This window comes from Sparus aurata, chromosome 9 (genome assembly GCF_900880675.1).
Source record: "Sparus aurata chromosome 9, fSpaAur1.1, whole genome shotgun sequence".
In the NCBI taxonomy this organism is placed as follows: domain Eukaryota; kingdom Metazoa; phylum Chordata; class Actinopteri; order Spariformes; family Sparidae; genus Sparus; species Sparus aurata.
The window spans coordinates 30,312,030-30,338,080 of NC_044195.1; the positions used below are offsets into that span (position 1 = coordinate 30,312,030).

The 26,051-nt window shown below is 43.5% G+C and overlaps 1 protein-coding gene across 4 annotated transcripts in view; it reads left to right on the plus strand.

Annotated features, from left to right (window-relative positions):
- Positions 1–9,924: 9,924 nt before the first annotated feature.
- gulp1a (GULP PTB domain containing engulfment adaptor 1a) overlaps positions 9,925–26,051 on the plus strand; it is a 93,223-nt gene continuing 77,096 nt past the window's right edge. Inside the window, exon 1 of one of the 4 annotated variants that reach the window (XM_030427921.1) lies at positions 9,925–10,167. The gene's annotated coding sequence lies outside the window, so the exon portion shown is untranslated. The remainder of the gene's footprint in view (positions 10,168–26,051) is intronic. The other 3 variants (XM_030427920.1, XM_030427927.1, XM_030427925.1) reach the window with 3 other exon arrangements.

A 26,051-nucleotide genomic window follows, 5' to 3' on the forward strand; every position in this document is an offset into this window, starting at 1 on the left:
TACGGATAAAGTGAAAAACAAAACCTTCATTAACATTCATAACATCTACAGCCAGACGTCCTTTTGTCCGAGTCGTTTAGAATAACTTTGAATGCATCCGGTGAGACCAACTCCAGAAGATTTAGGCAATTTTGTAACTGATTATAAGAGAAGGCAGCAGCAAAACTTAAATGCCCTTTTTTCCCGAGTTCAGTACAGACTTTTAGGACAGTTTGTGGGAACAAATCTTGAACGAAAACAAAAACCTGCCGTACTTTTATGTAAATAAGAATATGCCAATGAGTCTCCGAGGCAAGGACAAGGCGAACCATCCAAGGCGAGCACAAAAAGAGCAGAGGCGAATAAGGGCTTTAAGATTTGCAGTAAAACTCAGTGTGTCTTGGTAAACAGTATCCGGTATGCGTACAGCGAAGATGCATCTACGCATATTGTGTAACATCACAATAGTCGGGCACAGACATGAACTAGGCAGCAACAACTCTTCTTTTGGCTTCGAAAGAAATGAGACCCAACTTCAGTTTTAGTTTTTTCATGAGTTGCTGAATGTGAGGCTGAAATGAGAGAGAATCCTAAAATACAATTCTGTACAATTTTGGGACTTGCCAGACACTTCTGCTACAGCCCTTGTTATGTGACGTCGATACAATCATAATCGAGGTCCGTATTACTTTTCCTTCAAAACATATTTTATCTTGCAAATTACAATCCCCATTCCAGCAAGGTAGGTCACCCTGTAGTCATTTATTTAGTACCTAAGAAAAAGAAGATATCTCTTATGTATATGTATATGTATCATTAGCAAGGCACCTGCGCTCTATATCGAGCGAACGCCCGTCTGTTCTAGTTTTTCTGCTATCACCATGGCAACCAGGTAAAGAAATGCCTCTTCAAGTCTTGGTTGCGTGATGGCGGACGCACTTCATTCGTGCCGTTTTCTGACATGAATTTTTCTGGGAAACAGACTGAAAAGCTGAGTGAAAGCGGGGTTGATAGGAAACAAGTCTATGCTTGGATGGTTTTCCCATTACACGGAGTGATTGGTATTAACTTCAGAATGATATGTTAAAGCAAAAAAAGTTGTCCACTGTCAGTTTAATTAACAGATCTCTCCCAGCACTGGCCACCGCCCTCACTTTCCTCACCTTAAACGGCCTCAGCACGCCGATTTTCTTCCTTTTTTTTGAGGAAGAACTCGCTTGGTCTGAAAAACAACCACATCCATTCAGTTAGATTCAGTTACACCATTAGAGAAAAACAGAACTGAAAATGGCTGATAATGATGATGACTCAACCTCATGACGGGCGTTGCGTCACAAATCCACAAGTTTGTGCGATGAGACTGACGGTGACCCAAATTCAAGAAGCTTGCTGGTTGAATACGGAGTTTTATGATCTTGATATAATGTCTGTCTTCATCAAATCTTCCCAGTCTTTTATTTTGCTGCTGCCACTGTGTTGTAACTCTCCACTCTTTAATGATTCATGAGAGGCCATTTCTTCACCGAGTGACGCTATTAGGATTTCTGCTACCAGGCCTGGCTCGTAGCTCTGCACTTGTCTTTCTGTCTATAAAGAGACTCATATTACCAGCTCTAATTTTTAATAACTCTGATCAGCAAATTTACAACTCGGGGTGAAGTCTAACCTGCAGCCTGCCTCCGACAGCATGATGTATGTCCCAATCACGGCGGGATTTCATTTTTTTCACTGCTATCCATTTATATTTGGAGAAGCGGCTGCCACGCTGTGACTATTTAGAAATGCACAGTGTGAGCAGACCTCACTTTTATATTAAAGTCAGATTCGCACTCAGACTCACCCTTCTGTCTGGATCGTGAACACCCAGCGAGGAAAAGAATGAGGCAGCAGTAATTGATGTGAGTGAGGCATGACAATGCATGCAATCACAGTGACATTTTTAGCCAATAACATCACACAAAGCGGGCAGAGACTGCCAGAGCGCAGCTCCCTAATGGCTGCTTTATGTGTCATCAATATGCTCATCTTCTCATGAGATCGGATATACAAACTGTAACGCTCGACTTCTGAAACAACCCCGAGCTCACAATGCCGCCACATGGATTTCAAATCCAATTATTGCAGCAGAAGATCACAGGACAGCTGAATGAGAAATATCCTGTGCATAGTCGACAAAGTGTACTTTGGGTACAATGCACCTTAGAGAGAAGAACTACAAAAAATATTAGTATATCCTGTTCTTTTGGATGACTTTAAAGGGTTAATACCACACAGTTCTATGTATTTTGTATTGAAAGCCATCCTCTGTATTATATTGGAAAGAACTTACAGAAACACTTTGAAGGACTTAAGTTCTTTGGAGGCATGAGAGTCTCTCATGGCTTAAACAACTTATAATAGTTGGGGGATCTAAGCAATATGGAAATAAAGTAAACAAAGTGTGCTCACTCTACAGAGACAAAACAGTGTGAGACAGAGACAGAACCTGCATACATGATAGGAAGCAACACATCCTCATACAAAAATGATCGAACAGGTCGATTGCCAGGGACTCCTTACAAAACATGTTAAGTGCAGCATACGCTTGAAGTTTGGTTGGGTTAAGGCAAGAAATTGACTTGGTTATGTTTAGGCATTACAACTACGTAGTAAGGTTTAGGCACCAACACTATTTGGCTAGGTTTAGGATTATAAACTACTAGGTTTAAAGTTAGGTTTAGGCACTCAAGTAAATTGATGATGAAAACATGACGGTTTGGGTCAAAATTACTTCAGTAGCTTAAGTAACTTCTGTTACACATGTAGCTTCACTTATGTATCTCGCATTACTTCACTTTGTTTGAAAGATAAAATATCTAACCATTGACTTCTGGTTTACACTGGACACACACAGTTGTGTCCTGGGTAAAAGTGCATGTTGGACCCGACCATCCATCCCCAGCCTTGAGCCGGAACAGACTTTTTCTCAATATACTACTTTGCCTCCCATCCTCCTTCCCTGCCATAGTTATTACAATAGCTACTTCAGGTTATGGTCTAATAACAACTGTCAGTATAAGTCATGATGAACTCCTTTCACATGTGTATTACCTGACTTTCATGTTGTAAGCTGGAGAGGATGTTTGGTGGAGGTTGAAGGTGACAAGGTTGCCAAGCCAGCGGTTGCAGTTCGGACTGCATTCCAATGTAATCCACTGGATATGTTTAAGGAGACATGGGAGAATTTCCAGCCATGTTTGTGATGACAGTTATCGGATATTTTGGATGGGATGTCAGGCCATCTGCAGTCGTGTTTGTGGTGGCCAAAACATGATGTCTTCCTGACCCTAACCAAGTGGAATGTGTTCCTAACCAGAACATAAGAACAGCATTGTGACTGGAGGAAAAAGTGAAAATTGGACCTAATGAATCGTGAAGTTGCATCATAAACAAACTTTAACTTATCTGTGGCTTTGCAGAGATTTGTTCTGGTAAATCGGCTGCCAGTGAAGTTGCAGTAGCTGATAGTGTGGACACCTGCAATCATGGCTCTCATTTACTCAATCTAATTCCAGAAAAAACAAATAGTTTTCTTATCATCTCAGTCTGCAGAGCACTGGAAGGAAAGCCTGGCAATTCCCTGCCTGTGCAGCTTTTTTTACATTAATCATTAAAATGGTGATCTCTCCTGACGGCCGTGCTGATGAGCTGCAACGATGATGGATATGTATATCTGTCTTTAGCTGCGCTCTTCATGTGCGGCTCATCTCATCCCATGGAAATGGATGAGCATGAGCATTTTCTGTTAAGACACCCTGTTATGGACCAAGAACGGGTCTGTAAATAACTTCATGAAATAGAGGTAGCTCGAAGGAGCTGCTGCTGCGTGAACCAAGACCTTCGAAAATCCACTTTTATACCCCCCCCTCTATATGAGAATTAATGTGCAGTGTGGAAATGGTCTGAATTTCTGTTATGTGCCTGGAAATAGCCTTGTTGCTGGGTGTACAACAAAACATGTCAAGAACAATCCTCTTGTAGGGCTGGGCGTGCAGGCTTTGACATTATACAGCACAGATAGCATCTCTAATGCAGGGAGCTTTTTTGAATAAGCATATTTTCTGTTAAATTGGGAGGAAGTGGGTGCTGCTGTTCGTAGCTTTCCCCTGCAAATCAGCAATAGAGGGTTTTTCTATATCTCCAGAAGAATATTACATGACCACGGTGCCACCAGCCTCTATTACATATAAATTAGCTCAGTCTTTAATTGACATGCCTATTATAGTATGGCGAATGTGGGTGTTCGCCTTGTTTCAGGAATGTTAAAGGAGGATTGATTTTTCTTTTTCTTTTAGCTGCAGGGTGGCATCATTAGCTGATCTCTCAATCAGACAAAGAAACGTTCACCATGGTAATAACGAGTCACTAATCTTGAAAAAACAACGTTCCCGCTGTTTGATAGTTGTTTTGTGATTACACTTTGATCTCCAAAGAGAAATGTATTCTGTGTCCTGATCAAAGGCACGAAGAGGGACTGCTAAAGCTTGTTATCCGACCCAGTCTCCTGGAAATTTCCTTTACATGCTCTTCATTTGCAACACCAAATATATTCTGAGGCAGAAGTAATGCCACCACCTGAATTACATATTCTTTAACGGACAAATCTGCCAAGCCGCCAAATGTTCACGTCGAGCGCATCTCGCAAAATGTTTACTGAACGTAAATGAAGCAGCAATTAAAGTTTCCGAGAAAACTGTCTTGAGTTATCACTGATGATTAAATCCAGACTCTGCGATCTTAATTATACAAGATAGGAATGCTAATTTTAAAGGACGGTTATGACTATGAAACATAATTTATAAACAGCATTCATATTTTGTTATCATCGTTGGCAGTTTAATACATCATTGGGGGAATACATTGTCGGCCCTATAAAACCCAGAATCTGGAAGCCAAGGCACACGCTGTATCTGCAATGTCATCAAGAGAGCCTCTGAAGTTCGTCCGAGAGGGAGAGGCTGTAAATACTGTGACGGCACCTGGGGTGATTCTCTTGTGATGTTGATACTTTTTTAGCAAACTGTAGACGAGGGAAAGTCATTTGAAATCTGACTGTCTGCCAGCTCCTTTGAGATCAGGCTCCATAATCCTCTGTGAAATATCTAAGCCAGACCCGGGCTGCCATGAAATAAACTTAATTTTCCTGTAAATGCTTTAAAAAACAGTCTACTTTTGTCAGTTCAAAGCCAATCGCTATGGCATCGCGGGTAGTGCGACTGATCTATTTGGATTTTTTGGGGAAGGATTCTGATGTGAATCCTTAAGAAATCAACCTAAAATGTGATGCAATGCAATCTGTCACTGATCCTTGAATAGAGGCCTTTAACTATTACCATTGTTGACACGTATTCTACCGATTATTCTGACATCCATCACATAATGTTCTTTTAAGTATAAGTACACCAACCATCCACAACATTGAAGGTCCACTGACGCTTTGGGATGCAGTCAACCCGGTTAACTCGGTTAACAGGGCACTGGTGGCAGATCTTTTGGGTCGTGTGGGTTGTGAGGTAGGGCCTCCGAGGATCCGACTTGTTCTGGTTCGTCCAATGTTTCAGCCACAACATTAAAAGAACTAATTAGTGAAGTGAATAACATCATCTCATTACAATGCAATGTTCTGCTGGGAAATCTCGGGTCTTGGCATTCAAATGGATGCCACCATCCACTCAAACACCACTGCAGATCAAATACACCCCTTAATGGCAACATCAGCCCTAACCCATGGCAGTGGCCCTCTTATCAGGACAATGCACCCTGCAACACCACAAAAACTGTCCAAAGTGTGACATTCAAGGCCTTGACCTGGCCCCCAAATTCCCCATATCCCAATCCAATCAAACATCCTTGGAGGCCCCACTGAGGATTAGATCTAGCTCTGATCTGTCAAGGCATGGACCTCTAGGGATGTCCTGTGGTGTCTGGTATCAGAGCGTTGATGGCAGATCTGTTGGTTCATGTGTGCTGTGAGGTAGGGCCTCCATGGATCGGACTTGTTCCGGCATGTCCTATGGAAGCTCGATCGGATTGGGAACTGGGGACTTTGGAGGCCATTTTGATGCCTTGAGCTCTTTATCACACTCCTCAAGCCATCCCTGAACTGTTTTAGCAGTGTGGCAGGGCGAACTGTCCTGAGAGGGGGGTTACAGCTCCATCACAGAGTGCCGCTGCCATGAAGGGATGTGCATGGTCTGCAACAATGTTTGGGTGCCTTCTCCAGTACACTCTTTGCTGATCTTTGGTAAGCCGCTACCCTCCAATATTTGTACAAAACCAGTAGTTTCTTTCTTGGTCAAAATTTGGTTGAAACGTTTATTTTCTGTGTGTTTGTGATTTGAAAAGGGAGCAAAAAAACGTAAATTACTTTAATAGTTAGGCAATATTTTCCTCTATACACAGCTTTCTAATCAGTGTAGGTTGCTATAAATGCTGGTTTCACCTTCTAAATTTTCCACCTGAACTTTCCTTCAACAACCTTCTAGGTTCTGACCAATCATAGATATAAAGATAAATCCATTACACACAACTTTTTAAAGAAAGAACAGTTTGGCACCAAAGAAGAAAATAAAAAAAAATGGGACCATATGCTCTACTTCCTGTCCTTCATGTTCGTCTGTCAGCACACACGTTTTTAAAGTTTTAATTCAATACCAAATTGGCAGAAATGTCTCCTAATCATGATGATGCTGGTATCAGATGCTCCATCACTTGGGTCAGGTCCCCAGTTACTCAACTTTTGGACCAAAGTATTAAAAATGCAAAATGCTTTTAACGCAATTATTAATTTGAACCCAAGAATTATTCACAGCCCATTAACAGAGATGCTGCTGTTCCCCTGTTATGATGATTATAATGTTTCTGTCACATTGTAATGGGCCGTAGCTTTCAATAGCGATGGCTAGACATCTGATTATTCTGAAATGGAAATATGGTTCATCTCCTAAATTTGAGGGATTGGATTTTGGATATGGGCTCATTAAACTTTATCACAATTATAAAAGTTACACAGATTACAATGGATTTGTTGAAAACTTTATTTTGGAAAGTCTCCAAAAGACACACATTTTAAAATGAAATGATATCATGTTTGCAGTGATCAACAGTGTAGTTGCTTAAATGTGCATTGTTTGGGATATGATATATTAAGTTAGACAGTAAAATGAAGACGGCAAAACAAACTAAACTTTGTTTAAGTGCTTTACCGTACCGCAAGGTCACAGATCAGCTTCTCTCGTCGGGCTACGAGAGCCCTGAATGCATTCTCAGCTCTCCACCATGAAGGAAAGAAAATTGTATGACTTATCTGACCTGGAAAATGTCTGAAACAGACCCAACAACAGGAATTTATGGTAATGTAGATATAGCTTCTTCATGTGAAGGACCCCTGGTGGGAAACGTGGTTGGTTCCCTCTCCCTTACTTTCTTTCTATTTGCTTCTCTTTTTTAAGGAACTACTGATATAGTGGGATCTGTTATGACTGGACTTTGTGGTTGCCTGTTTTTTGGTGTGTTTTTGTACTTTGATTCAGAGGTGCTTGGTGAGGCTGGGCGTGGCTTTCCTGCTGGCCTGACACACACCTGCAGCGCATTGAGTGTAATCAGCACCTGCTGTTATACCCAGACCTTTCATGTGCACGGTGCCAGATTATTGTCACCAGCTCCAGTGGTACTTTGTTTCTCTCAGTGTATTAACATCCACTCACCAGTTTCTTAATCCAGCCTTTTTCCTCTTCCTGTTGACCAGCTCCTCTACCACTCAACTTTCCAGCACCTCTGCCACCCCACTCAACCCTGACTGCCAGAGCCAGCCACCTGCGTAACCGTGAGTCTCCACCTGCACCACCCTGGGAGCTACCAGCATGCACTCGAGCTCACCGCCTCTACCTGCAGGCGAATCCCTTGTGATCAATAAATTCACCTTTTCAAATGTACTCCCTGTTTGGTGTCAAGGTTTGGATCCACCTGTTCTAACAGCAAGCGTTACATCATCAATATTAAACTGAGACTCATAGTTTCATATCCAGTTTAAAGTCTCTTCTAGTATGTAGCTACATTTCTTAACCTGAAAGATATTCTGTGTGACTATAATAATTCAGATGATGGCACTCTTCAGTGTCTGATCAGCTCAATTCTTTTTAGATCGCTTCCCAATTTCTCACTTTTTTTCTTTTAGAACTAAACAAACTACTTTAAATCACAAATGTACTAAATGTACAAGCAGTCTTAAACCCTTTTACCCTGAAACCTCTGTTATGTCTGTAGATGTACCCATCTGTCTTGTTTATTTATATTATTGTACATATTCACTTGTATTCTCCTTGCTTGTTATCCTTATGTAGTTTTTTTTTTTTTTTGTGTATGTGTTACTCTTTGGTTTATGTGAATTACTGTAAACTGATCTCTCTTTACAATAAAAGAAGCTAAATTTAGCTGATGTGTTAACCATGACTCACTTTAGATTTGACACTGTATCACCGGTAACCTCTCTTTGTTCCTCTAAATCACGGGGTGACCAAACTTTTTCCTCTTAGCGGGCCAAAACAGAAACCTTATGTTGGACCATGGGCCAAAAACGACCACGACCGATACCGAGTGACTCCAAAGCCTCGTAGTGAGCGGGATAGATGTGTTGTGTTTAATATTAAATCAATGAGCGCTACGTGAGACTAAAATCCTCCAGTTTGGAGCCAGACGCTGCCACAGTGATGTTGCCGTTCTTCACATTAAGATGGCAACAGAGACGACGATGTGCGAGTAGGCGAGGCTATTTTGCCAGACTGTCATCTAATCTGGCTATAATTTGTAATATATTGTTGAAGGATGATTGTTCTTGGGAACCTAAGTCCAGAGTTTTTTGTTTTGTTTTTTTTAATTAAGTGGTCCATGGTTTAAAAATGTTTGTACAAAGCTGTGCTCAGATTATGACAAATGATTAAATATGCAAGATCCCAAATTATTAAAGAGCATTTTGTCTCGACGACGGCATGTACAACAAATTAGATCCTTTTTTTTCTTTTTAAAGTTTTTAATGCTTTTTTTCTGTTTTGCTTAAAACAATCGCCAAATCCAAACCTTATGTCAGACCAACTTTGGGCAGCCTTGCTCTAAATGATTAAACGGTCCCTATGTGTGTAGTTTCACTTCTTTAAATCTTGTGAAAATGGTTCACCATTAAAGCATGTTGACTTGCTGCATGGTGGTCCCCCCACCGTATACAGCCGGTGCCCTGTTGATTGTGTTGGCCCCGGGCCCCTCACAGCCTGAGTTCGCCACTGATTTTAACTTTAGACTTTTTTATCCCACATCGGGGAAATTCACTCGTTACAGAAGCAGTTAGACATACAATAAGTACAAAACATACTAAAAAAAAAAAATACTAAAGATTTAGATAGGAGAGAAAGATACAAAATAGACTATACGCTATGTGCATTATATACATTTACATAAAGTGTGTAAGTATTGCCTTGTTGAAGGCTGGATGCATAAATAAATCGTTTGAATTAAACAGACTCATAAGAATATGAATATTTACGAAAAAACAAAACAAGAGTATTATTGCACAAGATGGAGGTAGAAGTGTAAGTAGTGCAAGATAGAACATTACTTCAGTGTAACTTTGCTGGCTGCTGAATGTTGAGGTGACCATTTGGATTACCAAAATGCAGAGGGGGGGGGGAAAAAAAAAATCCCAAGCAGGCAAATAATCTCCCTCCTAACTTTCAGAGTGCTGCGCTGAAATCGTAATGCAAATCCAGCTCTCCACAGCTGAAGTTGTATTGTCATGAATATGGCCATTGTCGTGTGAGGGGCCCCCCTCTCTACCGTGGAGGCTGCCTCCCCGATTCTTTCCGGTCGCGTCTCCCCCCTCCCCTCCTCCTCCTCCCCCTCCCCTCCTCCTCCTCTTCCATGTATTATTCACGTTGCGACCAAAGAGCTGAGACCGAGAGCTTGTTGACGTCAGCAAACTTGTCCAGCGAGCAGCTGTAGAGGAGGCGAGCCGAGGAGGAAGAGGAGGAGGAGGAGGAGGAGAGGGAGCGCAGACTGCTGGATGTGGAGCTCTGGCTGCGGAGCGCAGAGGAGCGAGCGCTGCTTTTATTTTTTTCTTCCTACAGGACTGCTCGGACTTCTTCTTCTTCTTCTTCCACTGTAAGTACTGGCGCTTCTCCTTCCCTTCCTGTCTGGGATCCCTCACATTTCCCCTCCTCGCTGCTGTGTTTGGGAGTTGGAGCTGTCGAGTTGTTCCCGGCTGCTGGGGAAACAAGTCTTTTGTGTGTGTGTGTGTGTGTGTGTGTGTGTGTGTTGGCGCACGGTACGAGCTCTCCACGGCCATTCGTTGTGAAGTTGGAGCGCTTTAAATCTTTACATGTTGTTCACGTCGTGCTGAGTTCACTGAACACGCTCGCCTGTGCGCGTTAAATCCACTCCGGACGTAACGGGGGAAACTTTTGTTGCGCAAGTCCGCGCAAGGTGGACTCGAGTGCGGCTGCCTCGTCCGTCCTGTCCGCCTCGCTCGAGAAATCCTCCACTAGTTGTCACTTTTAAGTCGTGTCACCTCCTCGCTGTGACCCAGTTGTCACCGCGTCTGTGGGCTGGAAGTAGAAATCAGAAATATCTACTATATTGTGGCAAGTTTTTTATTTTTATTTTTAGAGTCGGCGGATTTCTCCTCTGTTTGCTCAGTGTGCGTGTCGCTCCTCTTACAGGAGAGAGAGAGAGAGGCTCATAGAGATGACTGACACTCAACCTTCAGAACAACATGCGCATCTATTAAATGTCATTTTACCTTTTCTTTGTTTCCCCCCTGCCTGCGTTATTGTCTCCCGCTGCGAGCTGTGTTATTAATAACTTGGTAAGTGCCTTGAAGGATGGATGAGCATCTGGCTGACTGTGTACTTCTTGGTTTCTGTCTCTCACACTTCTCCTTTTTTTTTCTTGCTGCAGAGGACTCATCTTGTCTTGAGGTTGTGAAATGAGTGTGATTTCTGCAGACTTGTTGAAAAGTACGTTTTTTTTTTTCACCCTCCGATGAGCCGCTTCTGGTTGTTCTCCAGCCGCTGGCAGCGGTGTATTGAATAGCTGCTGCTCTCATGTGGAGTGCTGTGAAAGAATCTGCATGAATTTTGAGCCTCTGGGCTTTTTTTTTTTTTTTTTACAAATTGCAATTCAGGACAGTTTTTCATATTCCCAGCAGACCGGCTTTTAAAATCAGATCCTCATAACCACCTCTGGTTCCGGCTCAGTTAAATAAAGGTCATGGTAAAATAAATGACAGTCAGCGTAAACACCTCACGGTCTTCTGCTCAACGCTGCGTTGCTGGAAATGCATCATCATCAGTCTGATATTGACCTGTGTGAACGCGTCTGCTGTCCATTTGGATGCAAATGGCATCAGAGCTGCACGATGAAGGCTGTAGGTATTAAATCACTGTGTGGTGACACTGTTTCTACCTTCTCCCTCGATTTTGATATCAAGATTTGCCCTAAGTGTTGTATTTTCTTGGTTTTAAAGGCGGCACTGCTGCGAAGTGATGTCACGAGCTCACCAGACCTTCCTCAGGGTGCAGCTGTGGCATTTCATTGGTTGCAACAGTGCGCCTGAAACTAAGCAGTTCCTTTTTTTTCCGTTATTAAAGTTGCAACAGGTTATTGCAACGTCTTCTCTTGTTTTGCTGTGATTTAAACACTTTGTATTTGCATCTTTATTCCTGTCAGGGCTCCAGACTGATTCTTGACACTGTTGCACTGGTGCTCCTAACTTTTTCATTTGGGTGCAACATGCAATTCGGGTGCACCCAATCATATATCAATTGTCCTTCTGTCAAATTTCTTGACAAATAATGTAAATAACAGCTTTCTTCCCTTTGAATTTCACGCAACAAGACGCGGCAACAGCCTCGATTATCTAAGAAATACACGGTTGGATTTCAGGCGCACCGGTGCAACCAGTGAAAACATTTATTAGCACTTTAGGGCGCGTGTGCGTCTGGAGCCCTGCCTGTTTACAATCATCTACGTAGTGTGATAAGGAATGAAATGAATGAAACTGTCTTACAGGGTGCAACCTGGAACCTGGATTATCCGCTGGTGCACCTGAAGGAAAACGTTGGGCGCACCAGTGCAACCAGTGTGAAGACTTGTTGTCATATTACCTTCACCCACTTGATCATTATATCCACCTTCCTGATGATTATTCATCAAAAATGTTGTTGTGGTATTATTTTGTGAAAGTACCAACAGTCACCCCGACGAGCGAGATATTTGGATTTGTCGCCCAGTTCTAGCTTTTATGAAGAAGATTCAAAGTATCGAGGTAAATCCTGGAGACGCACGATGTATATCAGCCCGATAATAGAAATCTTATATAAATGGAACCAATGATATGAAGCCCAAACTGCTTTGGTTGACTCAACAAGTGCAGCATTTACACAATATGTGGTGGGATGCACCTTTAAAGTTGCAGTTTGTCAGCTGCCAATAAACACAGAAGAAGAAGAACACCAATGCTGTCGTCATGGTTGATGACGTAGAGCTGCTGCAGCTCTGTAGAGCCACACATGTTGTCGCTGGAGTGGGCGTTGTTTTTTGAAATTCAGAAGAAGACGACACAGTTGTAACTCGCAGTGTGTGTTTTGGAGATGAGGGGAAAAGTTTTATGAGTTTAACACAATACATCTTATTAGATCATCCATGTTTGCTCACTGCATCTCAGCCTTTTTACCCTCAGTGTTGCATAAACTACAGGAAAGGAACTCATACAAAAACGTTAAATTATCAGTATCAGCTGAAGGAATCCGCATCGTGCATCCCTAACATGTCGTGTGTCATGATGCAGCCGACACGTATCGCACAAAATCCAGGTGCACATAAATTATGATGCAATTCCCGATTCACCGCGGAGCTGAATAGTGCCCCAGATTCTAAACTTTGAACCGCTGCAGCGTTTTCAGAGCCGGGAATGTTGAAGAAGCAGCAATAAATCACAGGAGAGACGCCGGTGTTTACTGGAGGCCTGAGGTGAGGGAGGGGGGGGGGGGCAGATTGTGAGTCCACCTCAGGTCCCTCTGGTGTCAAGTGATCGTTAACCCTCTGGACTCTCAGCTCTCTGCACTTGTCATTCATTTCATAATGAGTCTTTCTTTGCACGGCGTGAATGCGTGTTGTCAAGGATTTTCCACAGTTTGACGTGATTTTTGCCTCGTGTTCAAAGGGTTCAGCAGGTGGTTAAATATGTATTAAAGGGAAAATGTCGCGGTGTTCGAGGGATGGCAGAAGCATTCTGATGGGACATTATGTGGCTGTTCTCGTTCATGGACGACAGATATTCAGAGGCTATGTTTTCGCGTTGGACCCCTCGATGGGCAGAAATGGGGATTTTTTGGGGGGGGAAACGATGATGCAGCCAACCACGTTTGCTCTATAATGGGCTCTTAAGAATGTGTGTGTGTTGCATCACTGGCAGATGTGAACTGAGATCATTTGTTATGAGACTGTGGAGTGTTTAAGCTCAGTGCTTCCTGTCTACGCCGGCTTTGTTTTAAATCCTGTTTCCAAAAATACCCTGTGCACGCGTGGACCGGGCCTGAGACACATCCTGACATGCCCTGTTATCAATACAGTTTAAAATTGAGCTTCACTTTAGCTGTGTTTTCCTCAAGCTTGATAGACCCTTATGTCCAGAGCAGAACGAGTGCTTGATTAATTATCGTCGATTAATCATTTCCAACACTTTCAAGCAAAAACAGTGAAATCGCGTCCAGCTGGCTCTCGTCCCGGCTGTCAGATTAAATAATCGGCTGCTTTTCTTTGTCATTTATCTGCGACACTGTGAAATGCTGCGAGGAAAACCTTCCCAACATGTGTTGATGACGTGTGTTGCCACGAGACAGTGTGGGGTCGTGGTCAGGTCCTCGTAGCCGCAGGCGATCTACACCGCACGGAGATTATCGCACGTAATGGGAAACCTAAATTGACAAGTGTGAGATACGCCTGGGAAGTTTTGGCCTCGCGCTATTGGGCGACTTGGTTTGAGGTTAGCACAACAAGCCGATTAGCAGGTGAGTCAGTCACATTATGGCGGAGCTGGGAGACCCACCAGCGGTTTGGGAACTGTTCGGTTTACAGTCGAGCTACAACAGCAACAGAGAGGGATGTGGATAAGACGGCGGTTGTGTGTCGACGTTCATCTGCTGTCGCGGATGCAAACACGTCAAACATGCTGACGCAAATTCACACCGAGATGAAAAGAGGCGAACATCTGTATCACACATTACAAGTATTTTTTTGTTGACATGCGAGCGCTTGTATCGTTCAGGACTAAAGCGGCCGCTCATATGCTGAACAGACTTCTGGGTGCAGTCTGCTTGTCAGTTTGTGTTAAACCGACCCTCGCTTTCATTCTCCATCCGTCAGAACTGTAGAGCCTGCGAGACGTTCGCATCAATCCCGCGGAGCGCGTCGATGCTTGTTAAAGTAACGAAATTCGCATATTGATCAGTATCATCTCAGAAATGATGACGTCCCGGCGCATGAACTATGTAGGTCTGAAAATCTGCATTTTCGAACCTCCTCCATAACGTCGACAGCGCTCGCTCGCCCGCCTTCAGAAGCTTCGGCAGACGCGCCATCTATCAGTGCACGATCACACAGTGACTGATAACATCATTACTATCAGCCGGCGCTCCCCGTTCCTCACTGTCACCAAAAAACTCCATTATAACAAGTTCATCTTTTCACCCAGGAGCTGTTTGTTGTCAGATTGCTGGAAAGCTGGAGTGACTTCAGCCCCCCCCCCCCCACCCCCCCCACCTCACTTCCTCCTCCCCCCGCCCCATCGCGCTCAGTCGGGAACATCAACCAGCTTTTCATCCACAAGGACTATTGTAGCTGTTACCTCCGGAATCAAATTTGAGCAGGAAGATCACACGGCTGCTCATTGCCGCCTCGATTTGTCTCATCGTCGTCATGTCCGTGTCAAAACAAAATCCGTCTTCCGAGTTAAAGCCACAAGAGTGACTCTCCTAAGTCGAGATAATTGATATTTCCGTCTTGCTGGGCGAAGGTGTCGACTCCCACAAATGTCAGAGCCTTCTGTCTCACCATCGCTGTGATGGAGTTAATCCCATCAGCATTTATTATACATCTCAATTAATCACAGGCTTTTGCAGATGAGACGGCTGAGGGAGCCTCGGGTCTGTTTTCCATCCACGTGTTCGTCTCCTTTTGTCTTTTGCTTTTTTTCTCGGAGGGGGACGGGCGTTGTTTCACGAGGTAGAGGCGCCTTTCCAGCGCTAATGGATCCTCTTTGTTGTTCATACGATGTGTCACTCTGGAAGTATGTTAAGACGCACAAAGAGAGAAAATAAAGTAATATAGCTCAAAGTCCCAGGCGTTTTTAAAAAGGTATATTTTTCATTCGGCGCTTTGATGTTGGAGCTGAATAAAACACTTCGGTGCCACTTTCTCCCGCATAAATCATTTTTCAAAGAGCAACACAGCAAAGCAAAAAAAAAGGTAGTCGAGGAATGTATGAAGGGGGGGAAATTTGCATGAAATATTACTGAGCAGCTGCTTCAATTCTAGTTTAATAAACCCCGCAATATGTGTAGTTATGTTTGAATACATTAATCTGAATATGTATGGACCTCACACTCAGTTTGAACCCTTGTGATGATTCGGTCATCGACAACGAGGCGAACCTGAAACCTGGTATTATCAGATTTTATGTTCTATTCTTATGCTTTGAAATTTATTTGATAACACTCAGATTCAATTCTAGTCCTTAAATCTTTTGGTGCTAAATTTGAAAATCGTTGTATCTCCTCCAACACATTGGAATCATATTTTCTGTAACATTGGCACCAAAAAAAAATGCTGTCAGCCTGATATGACTGAATTTATGCCCAGTAATGGATCGCAGAAAGACAAAATTTACAATCACAAACTATGTTTATTTTTTATTTATGATCATGTCTTGGCTGACACCTGATCTACCTAAAGGGACAGTTCACCCCAAACTCAAAAATACAAATTGTCCTCCTACCTTTGGTGCTGTTTTTGCAGTTTTGGAGATATCTGCCGAAGAGATCTCTGACTTCTCTTGAGTAAAAGAGAACTAGATGGTATTTGGCTTGTGTGCCACATAAATCTGTTTGAAGTTTCCTTCCACACATCATGACCTGGAGGTTCAAGATGACCTACAGACCTTGTTTTGAACAGTTTCATGTCAAAGCTATTTTCTTTCTACCTTCCTACACCAAACTATCTACTCAGGGAGGAGAGGCTAGCTAGCTGAGCTAACTGAGCTTGCTGATGTCACAGCTCAGCTGAGGAGGACGCCGTTAATGTTTACCTCCTGTCAACAAGTCTCTCATTCATGAGTCGATGAACACTGATCTTCTGATTCTGACCCAATAACCACAACATTAAAACCACCGATGGGTTACGCAATTATCATCGATTATCTCATTACAATTCAATTTTCTGCTGGGAACCCACCGTCAACAACCTCTTGGCAATGGCACGCCTCATTGGCAGTAAGTAGTTAAGAACCAGGGATCGTTTGTGATAGTCGATGAGTATAGATTTTGCGATGGGTCCGTCAATGACTCTGCTTAACGATTCAGAATCTACCAGACGTAGTCTTGGTCGTGGACACCCTTGTATTGGACAGAGCGCTGGTAGCTCTACCAAACTAAGTGAGACGGCTTCTGGCAAGACAGTTCGGTTGGACTGGATCAAACCACTGCCGGTAAACTCAATACAAGATTTGTAGAGGTTGATGTAATAAGTTCATGTCCGCTAATAGAAAATATGATCCCAGACAATGTACCTCGGGACAAAATTAAATGAGTCTATATCGTGGGCATTCTCTCGTCTGGGCAGAGTGTTCACAGCAGCTGGACCTCTTCCTCTTTAAAAAGCCAAATGAGTCAAGGGTAAATAAATCTGCCAAATAAGTGAAAGGAACAAGGCGCTGGTCCTAATGAAAACTCTCAGGGTGATAAATGAACCGTCCTATTGGCCTCGTTCTTGGATGCAACATTCGTAGACCAGAATGGAATCAGCTTTTCTGAAAAAAAAAACAAAAAAACATTCCCCCCGTCGCCGCGCCTTTAAGGTCACAACAGCATCAGCATTAACTTCCTCATGAAGGCAGCACGTCTCCGCCCATCGTTGCGATATGTTTCGAGTCGGGATGGATTTCCTCACAGTTCCTGCTTACGTAACGTAAACCGCGAGTCTCATTTGTTGCACTTCGAAAAGGTCACTTGCACATATGGTCAAAGTGGAAATATGCTGGGTGGCAAACTGAATCGTCAAGGGCAGCGCTGACACGGAAACATCTGTCACTGCAGATCTGTTCGGCCATTGATCAGGTGTCCAAGCCTTCATTTATGCTCAACGGAGAATATCTTGTTTGTGTACTGTGAGGGAGCTCATTCGTTTTCCTTAGACTACAACGAAGCCGCTAGTTAGACACATTGAGTTTTTGACGTCCTGCAATCAGAGCGGTCAGTTTGATCTATTAAAGTTTGAAAGTTAATCAATTATTGGTGAGCTGGCACGCTGCATCTGAGCATGCAGTACAAATATTTCACCATTTTAGTAATTTATGGTTGCACGAAAAGATACTAAGTCATTTTTGGCTGTGCGGCTTGTTGCCCAAACCCCTGGGATTGAACTGTGTTCATATTTATGAGCCACGTTCAGAGAAACAAGAAATCACTTTCCATACATTTAGTAGTTTTTCTCTGCCGGAGGAAAGAGAAAAAAATGAGTCTGGCTAATATCATCACTCTGGAGCAACATCCAAACAGATTACCGGCTAAGCTTGAGTCGTGTCACCGTACGTAGAAATGTCGTTAGTAGTAGACGTCACGGAGGGAAAAACAACAGTAAAGACAAAGAAAATAACATCACTTATTGGAATAAAATATGTCAAGCTGACGACACAAGCCAGAAACGTGTTGCTGCTCTAAACAGACGGTATGTGGTGGCAGACATCCTCGGACCACAGTAACTGATAAGAAAGTGAGGAAGACCTTGACAACGCACAGACCACAATCTGCCAGCGAGAGAAGGGCAGACACAGAGCGACCTGGCTGCCCACAGAAGACAGGCTGTGCTGTCATCGTGATGAGGGAGCTGTCGAGACAGTGTTGCACTCCGCCACACAAAAATAACACAACAATATAAGGGAAGAATTTGTCCCCAAATTTGACAGACTGGGAGAAACGACCTCTCAAATGTGCAGTGTCGGCTGCTAAATATGTCAGTTTCTGCCAGTTCCTGAGAAAAACAGTTTTTAATATCACCACTTTTTTCTTGTTTATTCTTAACCTCCTAAAAGACAATATATGGAATTGTATTAAATTGGGTTAAATTGTTTTGGTGTCTTTAGTTTTCATCGAGGGCACCTCTGCATACGTTGTTAATTTCACTTGCGCCTTTTGCGGTAATATTGTTACGAGCCTCGGCAATAAATCAGCTGGATAATGATATCAGACACAATAAGCTCATCACAGTTATATTGGTATATTGGAGTACGTCCTGTTGATTAGATACGGTGGTGTTAATTGTTTTAACGTGTCCTCATCGGAACTGTTTATCTGACGCAGCAATGGAAAAGAAACCCAGACAAATACTCAATTTTGGCTGATAATGAAAAGCAGGGCCAGCTATATGAATACTGAAGTCCGTCCCTGACTGATTGATGAAGTTACACCATCGGTCGGTCAGTGATGGAGTTCACATCAGCCTTTGGTCTTTCAAAATTGACAGGCGTGATTGGGAAAAGTCCTCACGACGACCTCAGGAGGCTTTAAATCTCTGTTTATGCTCACACAAGGTAAGTCAGCATTGGCCTCCATTGGGCGCCTCAAAGAAGAAGCCGACATGTTACCAGAACCAGAACCACAGACCAAACGTTTAATCACTTGAGACAGGCGTATCTATTGACGGGCAAACTTTGTATCTGCTAAACAATCCTTTTAAGTTTAGTAAAGTGTGAGACGATTGAAAACTGATGATTTTTCATCCAACTGTCAAAAATAAAGACATCTAAAAGTGTTTTGTCATTTTTTCTGACAATTTCTTCTCAACAATATAATTCAGTATCTTTGACAGCAGGTTGATTTATGATCGGCATCAACATGACTATCTTCGTCGTGGATCTGCCAATTATATTGACGATTAAAACGTCAGAAAATGATGAAAGATGTCCACCGAGGTCCAGGCGGTGTCTTCATATTGCTTCTTTTGTCCAACTTAAACTCAAATATACAGTTTTTAAACACATTAAACAGAGAAGAGCAGCAAATCCTCACATTTAACAAGCAGCGTCTGTACGTCTTTTTTTTTGCTTGAAAAGCACATTTTTGTGATTACTGGATTCCTGCTGAAGATTAGTTTTCTGACGCTTCATTGACTCATCACTTCAGACAGTTTTTGAATTTTTTGGAAAATAATCAGCTGCACTTTTCTGATTCATGTAAAGCTCTCTGGAGTCAAAGTACAACATGAGTCAGCGGCTGTAATCTCTTCCTGTAGCTCCCCCTTTTTAAAACGTGAGTTACGAGGAAGTCAGACGAGGAGAGTTGAACGAATATGAATGGTACTTTTGTATTCATCCCCATCTTTTGTGCATTGACATTTGGAGGAAATGTCTCTCTCCGTCTCCGCGATAGGTCAGATTGATCTCGTAAGTAAATCACAACTGAGGACGAGAGGAGACAATGACGGAGGGAAATGAGCCGGCAGGCTGACGAGGAGAAAGTTTCCCATCAGCCTCATTATGTTATTGCTTTCCAACTGGGACTCGAGACTTCCTCTGATTTGAGGCAAATCACGACCGCCGATGTGATTTAACGCCGTCTGCGTCTCCGGCTCCGTGTGCGGCGCCGCTCGCTGTGTGCCGTTTCTGCCTCCCTCCGTTAGTCGCCCTCGTCTGAATCCAGCGGATGACATAAGTGAAGCTAAAATGCCCTGAAAAGCTGAAATTAGTCAGACGTTTTGCAGATGTTTTTCGCGCGCGTCACTCCACTGTTTGTTACATAAGCGTATGTCTGCGTTCGCACAGCGCGAGGTTTTTAAAAATAGCGAGGTGGCTGTGTTCTCGTGTCATTGCGGGTTGGGTCACAGCTGAATGTCGATGAGGACTGCGTGTCATATTACATTTTGATTAATGAAAGTCTCTCTGCAATGCAATTTCCTGATGAATGTGCCGAGGCCTTTGTGGGAGATAAGCTAATAGGATGAGAAACATGACTTCTCACAATTAGCGCTCGTAGCCGTGGAGATTGGACGGTGGCGGTAACCGAAGCACAACACGGCAGCACAACACTTGGACCGAATGTTAAAGTCGTTTTTTTCTCAGCTCTTTGCATCCTTCCTCGCATATTCATCCTTATCTTTACAACGAGCTCCCGTACATGTCTGCAGGACGCGACCTTAAATTTTGTTGTGGAAAATCAAAGTTGCTGCAACTCACCGCCGACTAATGTGAATCGCTCGCTGCAGGAGTACATTTGTATTCCTGCAGTTCAGTGCATGATCGAGACCCCGTGGCAGCTTATTTGACTCATGGCTTCCCCCGTGCTGTAGAGCTGTAGTGCAGCGTAAGCTCTCTCCGCTCTGACACGGAGAGCCCGACTCCACTCGTTCACTTTGCTCAAACACTCGCTGGCTAAAAGGAAAAAAATGCACCACCAGGTAAGACACCGAAACAAATTAAAGAGAGAGAAAAAAACAGAAGACATCGAGTGAGAAGTCAAGATTACACAACGGGCTACTCTGTTCCTGCTGTAGTTGTCATCCCTCTGGTGTCACTTATTGAAGCGCCCGTCCAGTGTTGTGGTATAAATGTACAAATGTCAAGTAGTGGTCGGGATGGTTGGTTGGGTCTTACACTGGACTTTCCATCCAGAGAGTCGAGTCGGTGTCCTGTTCGTGACCAAAACTCAGGAATATAATGTAAACGTAAGTAAGTTATTACATTAATTACGGCACCTGGGTAACATGAGCAATTTCGTCACATCGCTAGACTGAAGGTAGTTATTTTAACCCAAAGTGATCTTTCCCTAAACCTGACGTCAGTTGTTTTAGTGCCTAAACCTAACCGATCCATGTCGTCGTCAAAATACATGAGCTGTTTGTCAGCAAGCTTTATTTGAAAATTGTGCACATACATTGTTTATTATGTATTGTTGGCTAACCTGACCACTGAGCCTTGTTTTTGAGAGTCTGGCTGGATGTAATACATAAAGGACATTCACCGAGCTGACGTAATTGACGAGCAGGTTGTGAGAACGTGTTGTTGTCTTCCAACCACTTTAGTTGCACGGCTTCACGACCGGCGTTACAGAGTACGAGAATAACCTGCTGTAGTGAAACTACTGTGAAATAACTGTGACAAGTGGGAGTGGCCTGTAACAAAAAGGTGCATAACTTCTAAATAAGTGTACACAACATGAGGTCATTCATAGAAAGACACACACACACAGCGTTTTGCATTCTCCCCTTCCATAACTCACGGACCAATTGTCGTAGACACGGCCATCAGTGGACTAAGTGGACTTCCCATTTTTATTGATGACACTTTTCCCTGCCCCTGCATTTCCACCACGGCTCAGTTCATAACTCATGAACCGTTTGTCCGGAGGAACCACTGAACTCAGCAGAGATTCTTTTTCATTGCTCTTTATCCCTTCTGTTAGTCCATCATGTCCTCTTGCTGGTCCACAAAGCTGAATCCACCCCATCAGCTGCACCTCTCTGTCCTTGATGCTGAAATCTGCCGCGTGGATGCCTGCACGTACCTGGCTGCAGCTATTAGGGATTTGCGCTTATAATGTCAACACCTCGTGTTAAAATCTGTCCTTTTTTATCCCAGATCAATTTAAGTAAAAGTAAAGAAAATCAGCTGTTCTGTTTGAAGTCTGTGTGTAACCTCCAGCAGGGCGGATCGCTCGCTCCTGGATTTGCCATCCTGCGCAGTAGCCGCGACAAACCAGGACAGTCTTCGCCTTCACTTTGATTGGCTCAACGTGTGGTAATCAGGCAACCATGGAGGGGAAAAAAAGCACAAGGCTGCCGACTACGTTCAGCTTTCAGAAGTTTTGACGAGGAGTCGCTGCGTTTTGTTTCTCACAGACAGCAGCTTCACTGGTTCTCCTCCGCTGTGCTGTCAGATCTGTGTTTATTTCATGTCCGTCTCGTCATTATCACACACAGCTATCTTGAGATATCCGTGTTTACGCCCCCGTACGTTTTTTTTCTTTCTTTTATACATACCTGTTCACGTGTGGCCCGATTTCTCTGTGTACACCTGGTCGTCAGATCCACATCAGTGCATTTCATGTCCTTTATGTCGCCACAGGAGCAGATTTGAATGTTGCACGACTGTGACGTCAAAGCAGACGCTGCCAAAGTGAAACGTATGAAGAGATGCAGGTGACAGGCGCATCGTGTATTTCATGCAAACATCCTGCTGTGACATTTCTGCTTCATGAAGGGGTACATGGCAACCATATAGTCATTTGGCCTCTGCGTGTACTGCCCCTGTGTTTTTCTCGTTTAGTCACATCACTGACAGGCACAGCGCAGACGAAGGCTTCAGATATCTGCATTTCATCCTCGCATCACGGATTGTGTTCAGCGCTCACGGAGCTGACAAACGGCGTTTGGAGCTGACGGCTCTGAACGAATCAGACAGTGGGGGGGGATGGGGAGGCGGACGAGCGCCGTCGCTATCGGTGTTCCAATTTGGCCGAGGCTTTAGAAACGGCATGTCTTCTCGATCCAGCACCTCCAAAGAAATCAGCGGCACGCGCCTGTCCAACTCGTCTCCAGTTAATTCAAGAAGTCATCCCGTTGTGGGCTGCAGACAGAGACCGCCTTTTATGGCTCCTTTATTTCCTTATGAGTGCCATTAATTTCAACGGGCAGGCCTCGGCGCTTTGCAGCTGGCGTTTTTTCACTCGCTTGAGACAACATGACTGCGTTATCCTCCTCCTGGTAATGAATTGGCAGGAGTTATGTGTGTTTTATTGCAATTGTTTAGCACTTTAGTTGGAACGGCCGATTCCTCTGTTCAGTCTCTGAGAACACTGCATATCTCATCCTCGCAGGCCCAATTGGCTATTTATGCTCGGTAGATGTTTTGCCAAGGCTGCAGTCTGAAGTAAGTACTTATCCTTCTCCGGCACATTATTTATTTGTTCTCCCTACACTATCAGGCCCGAGAAGCTTCCTCCATAAAGATCATTCACATTAAAACTAATTAGATTTATTTGGGCTCATTACAATGCCGCCTCTCCGTGTAAACAGTCAGGATCTCGGCGTTCGTTCTGCCGCCGTTGTCGGCGCTCGAAGTCGACTACAGCGGCGCGAGCACTTTGACGTGAAGCCGACTGGCTTCGGTTTTCTCGCTTTCAAACACTGTTGTGGTTTTTCACAGAAAGCAAAAGAAAAATTGATGGATTGCTTTACAACGTCACACCTGTGAACACGACATTTCCTCTGTATGCATTGAAACAAACAGTCCTCTGAAAACAAAACCAGAACTTTTCTTCAGTTCTTCCTCGCTCCGGTTCTGTCAGTCGTACTTTTTCTACAACCCAAACTGGAAAAACTTGTGTGCTTTTCCGACGAGCTAAACCAATAATCAGCACCCTGGACCTGGGTGTTCCTGATGCAATCCATCCCTCCTCTCAGTTCAGACACTCAGGTTCAATCCCATTCTCCAATTGTTACTCCTCCTCGTCATGTGCCAGGGAACAGTGGTTAAATCCTCCCCCTATCAAATGGGACAACCCTTCAAGAGAACATGTCTCCATTACCTGGACTGTGGCGGTGCTTTATAGGCTACATTAACAACCTGTGCTGCCTCCCTGCCAGCCTGCACTGATATTAGCGCAGTGCAGCAACTTCGCTGTTAGACGTTATATAAATGTCTGCCGTCATGTGCCATCAAAGAGGGGAACTCAGCATCACATACATCAAAATGCCGGACTATCGTGCACAAATCAGCAATGTTACTAGTTCTAGTATCTAGTTTGCCACAGTGACGTCAGCAAACTCGTGGTGCTTGAAATCCTTGAAAGTACTTGAATTTCAATGTTGTGTTTTCAAGGTCTGAAAAGTGCTTGGATTTTAGTTTAAGTGCTTGAAAGTGCTTGACATTATAACTCTGTGTCTTTCACAAAATTTGGATCAGACTGGATAAATAATTTCTGAAGTTTTTGCTATTATGAAACATAATTTTAGATGTTTACAGCATAATACAATGTACATTATTGTGATAAAAAGTGAAGAAAAAATAATTAGTTTATATATTCCAGTAGAAAAGTATTTTACCCCAGCAATAAGGTGCTGGAAAATCTTTAAAATGACCCTTAAAAGTGCTTGAAAAGTGCTTGAATTTGACCTTGAAAACTGTGTACGAACCCTGAGAAAAGGACTATAATACATTGAAATAAAAGAGAGTTCTGTATAGTGTGCCCCTTAAAAACCTCCATGTGGAGGACCTCCTGTACCTGAGCGGTAGGTGCAAGGGGTGTTTTTGTGTTTTTCTCACCTGTTAATACGTAACCGGCTTTGTATTCTACAACAACAAGTGGATAAAGAAAAAGGAAAAACAAGGAAAAAGTTAAAATTCAGCGAGTAACTTCTTATTACTTGGTCTTTGTTAATCCTGTAGAGGACAACATATTGTCCTGTATATTCTGAACCTGATTGTCCACCTCTCACTCAGCTTCTCTGGCCACCAGTTTGACTTCGATCCCTCAAATTACACAAATCATTTATGGCGCGTGCATGAGCAGAACTACAGGTTAAAGTTGAGACCTCATGTCTTTGTCTCGCAGCGTGTTCTCTGTTAATTACAAACTTGCAAATGTCACATTTTTACCTCGACACTGGTAAATAATTAACAACACTAACGTCTACAGAGGCAGAAGAAGAAGAAGATTCTGTTTTTTGAGTAGATATTTTGGCCACTAGAAACAAGCTGCACACACGAGAACTGACATTATCTTATCTCAGACTCATCACACAACCAGCAGACAAGCATTTATTCGCTCTTGTTTTCATTCTCTGTTTTTTAGCTCTGTTCTCGACTCTACCGTCTCCTGAGGGGAATATGTGTCTCTTTAGCCACTAAACGCTCCACTCTGTTCACCAGCGAGTCTCTGGCTGTGTGTCTGCTCTGTTTTGGTGCAGGACAAATAGCGTAAAGTGGGTTTTTTCGAGCGGCCGCATGCTTCGACTGGAGATCTGATGAGAGCAGTGAGAGGGAGCTCACACTGCAGAGTTAAGAGCCATAAAAACCAAAACAGTGAGCTGAAAGACAATTTAAAGCTCCGTTTAGCCGAGGAAGACCGCAGAGATCGGAGATATCCCTCAACATGTTTTCTTTTTTTTATGGAGGAGAACTTAATAGCAGCACAACGGTGCGCTGTATTAATACATCACTGTAATCAGTATGAAAATGGTCTTTTCAGCCCCTGTGATGAACCAAACCAGCACGACCTCTCATTATCTTATTAGCCGCAAACTCTCCAATCACAGCTGCAGTCAAATGCATAATTCAATAAGAATAAAAGAAACGCTGTAAATATTTAAGAGTAAGCGCGGAAAGCAAGCCTCTGCTGCAGCCACCGCTCGGCGTCGACGGTTTCAGCTCGGCTACGCGATTCACCCAAAGAAACACGGCTAATACAACATCTTAGCATTTCACATGATCAGTTTAGTGTCTGCTTCTAATGGGAAATGTAACTGGTACTTAATGGCGGCATGTCGGCGGGCCCCGTTTTAATTCCCCCACAGATCTCCTGAGGAAAACGACGTCCCCCCCCTGATTTAAATAGAGATTGTTTTCAGTCTCTCCTCTCTGAATCCAGCTCACCAGCTTGGTTGAGGGGAGGTTTGCTTGGAGAGGGGGAAAAAAAAAAAAAAAAAAAGCTTGTCTGGCAGTATGGCCAAAAATGAGGCCAGCGAGGAAATCCAGTGTGTAATTGGCGCGCTAACAGCAA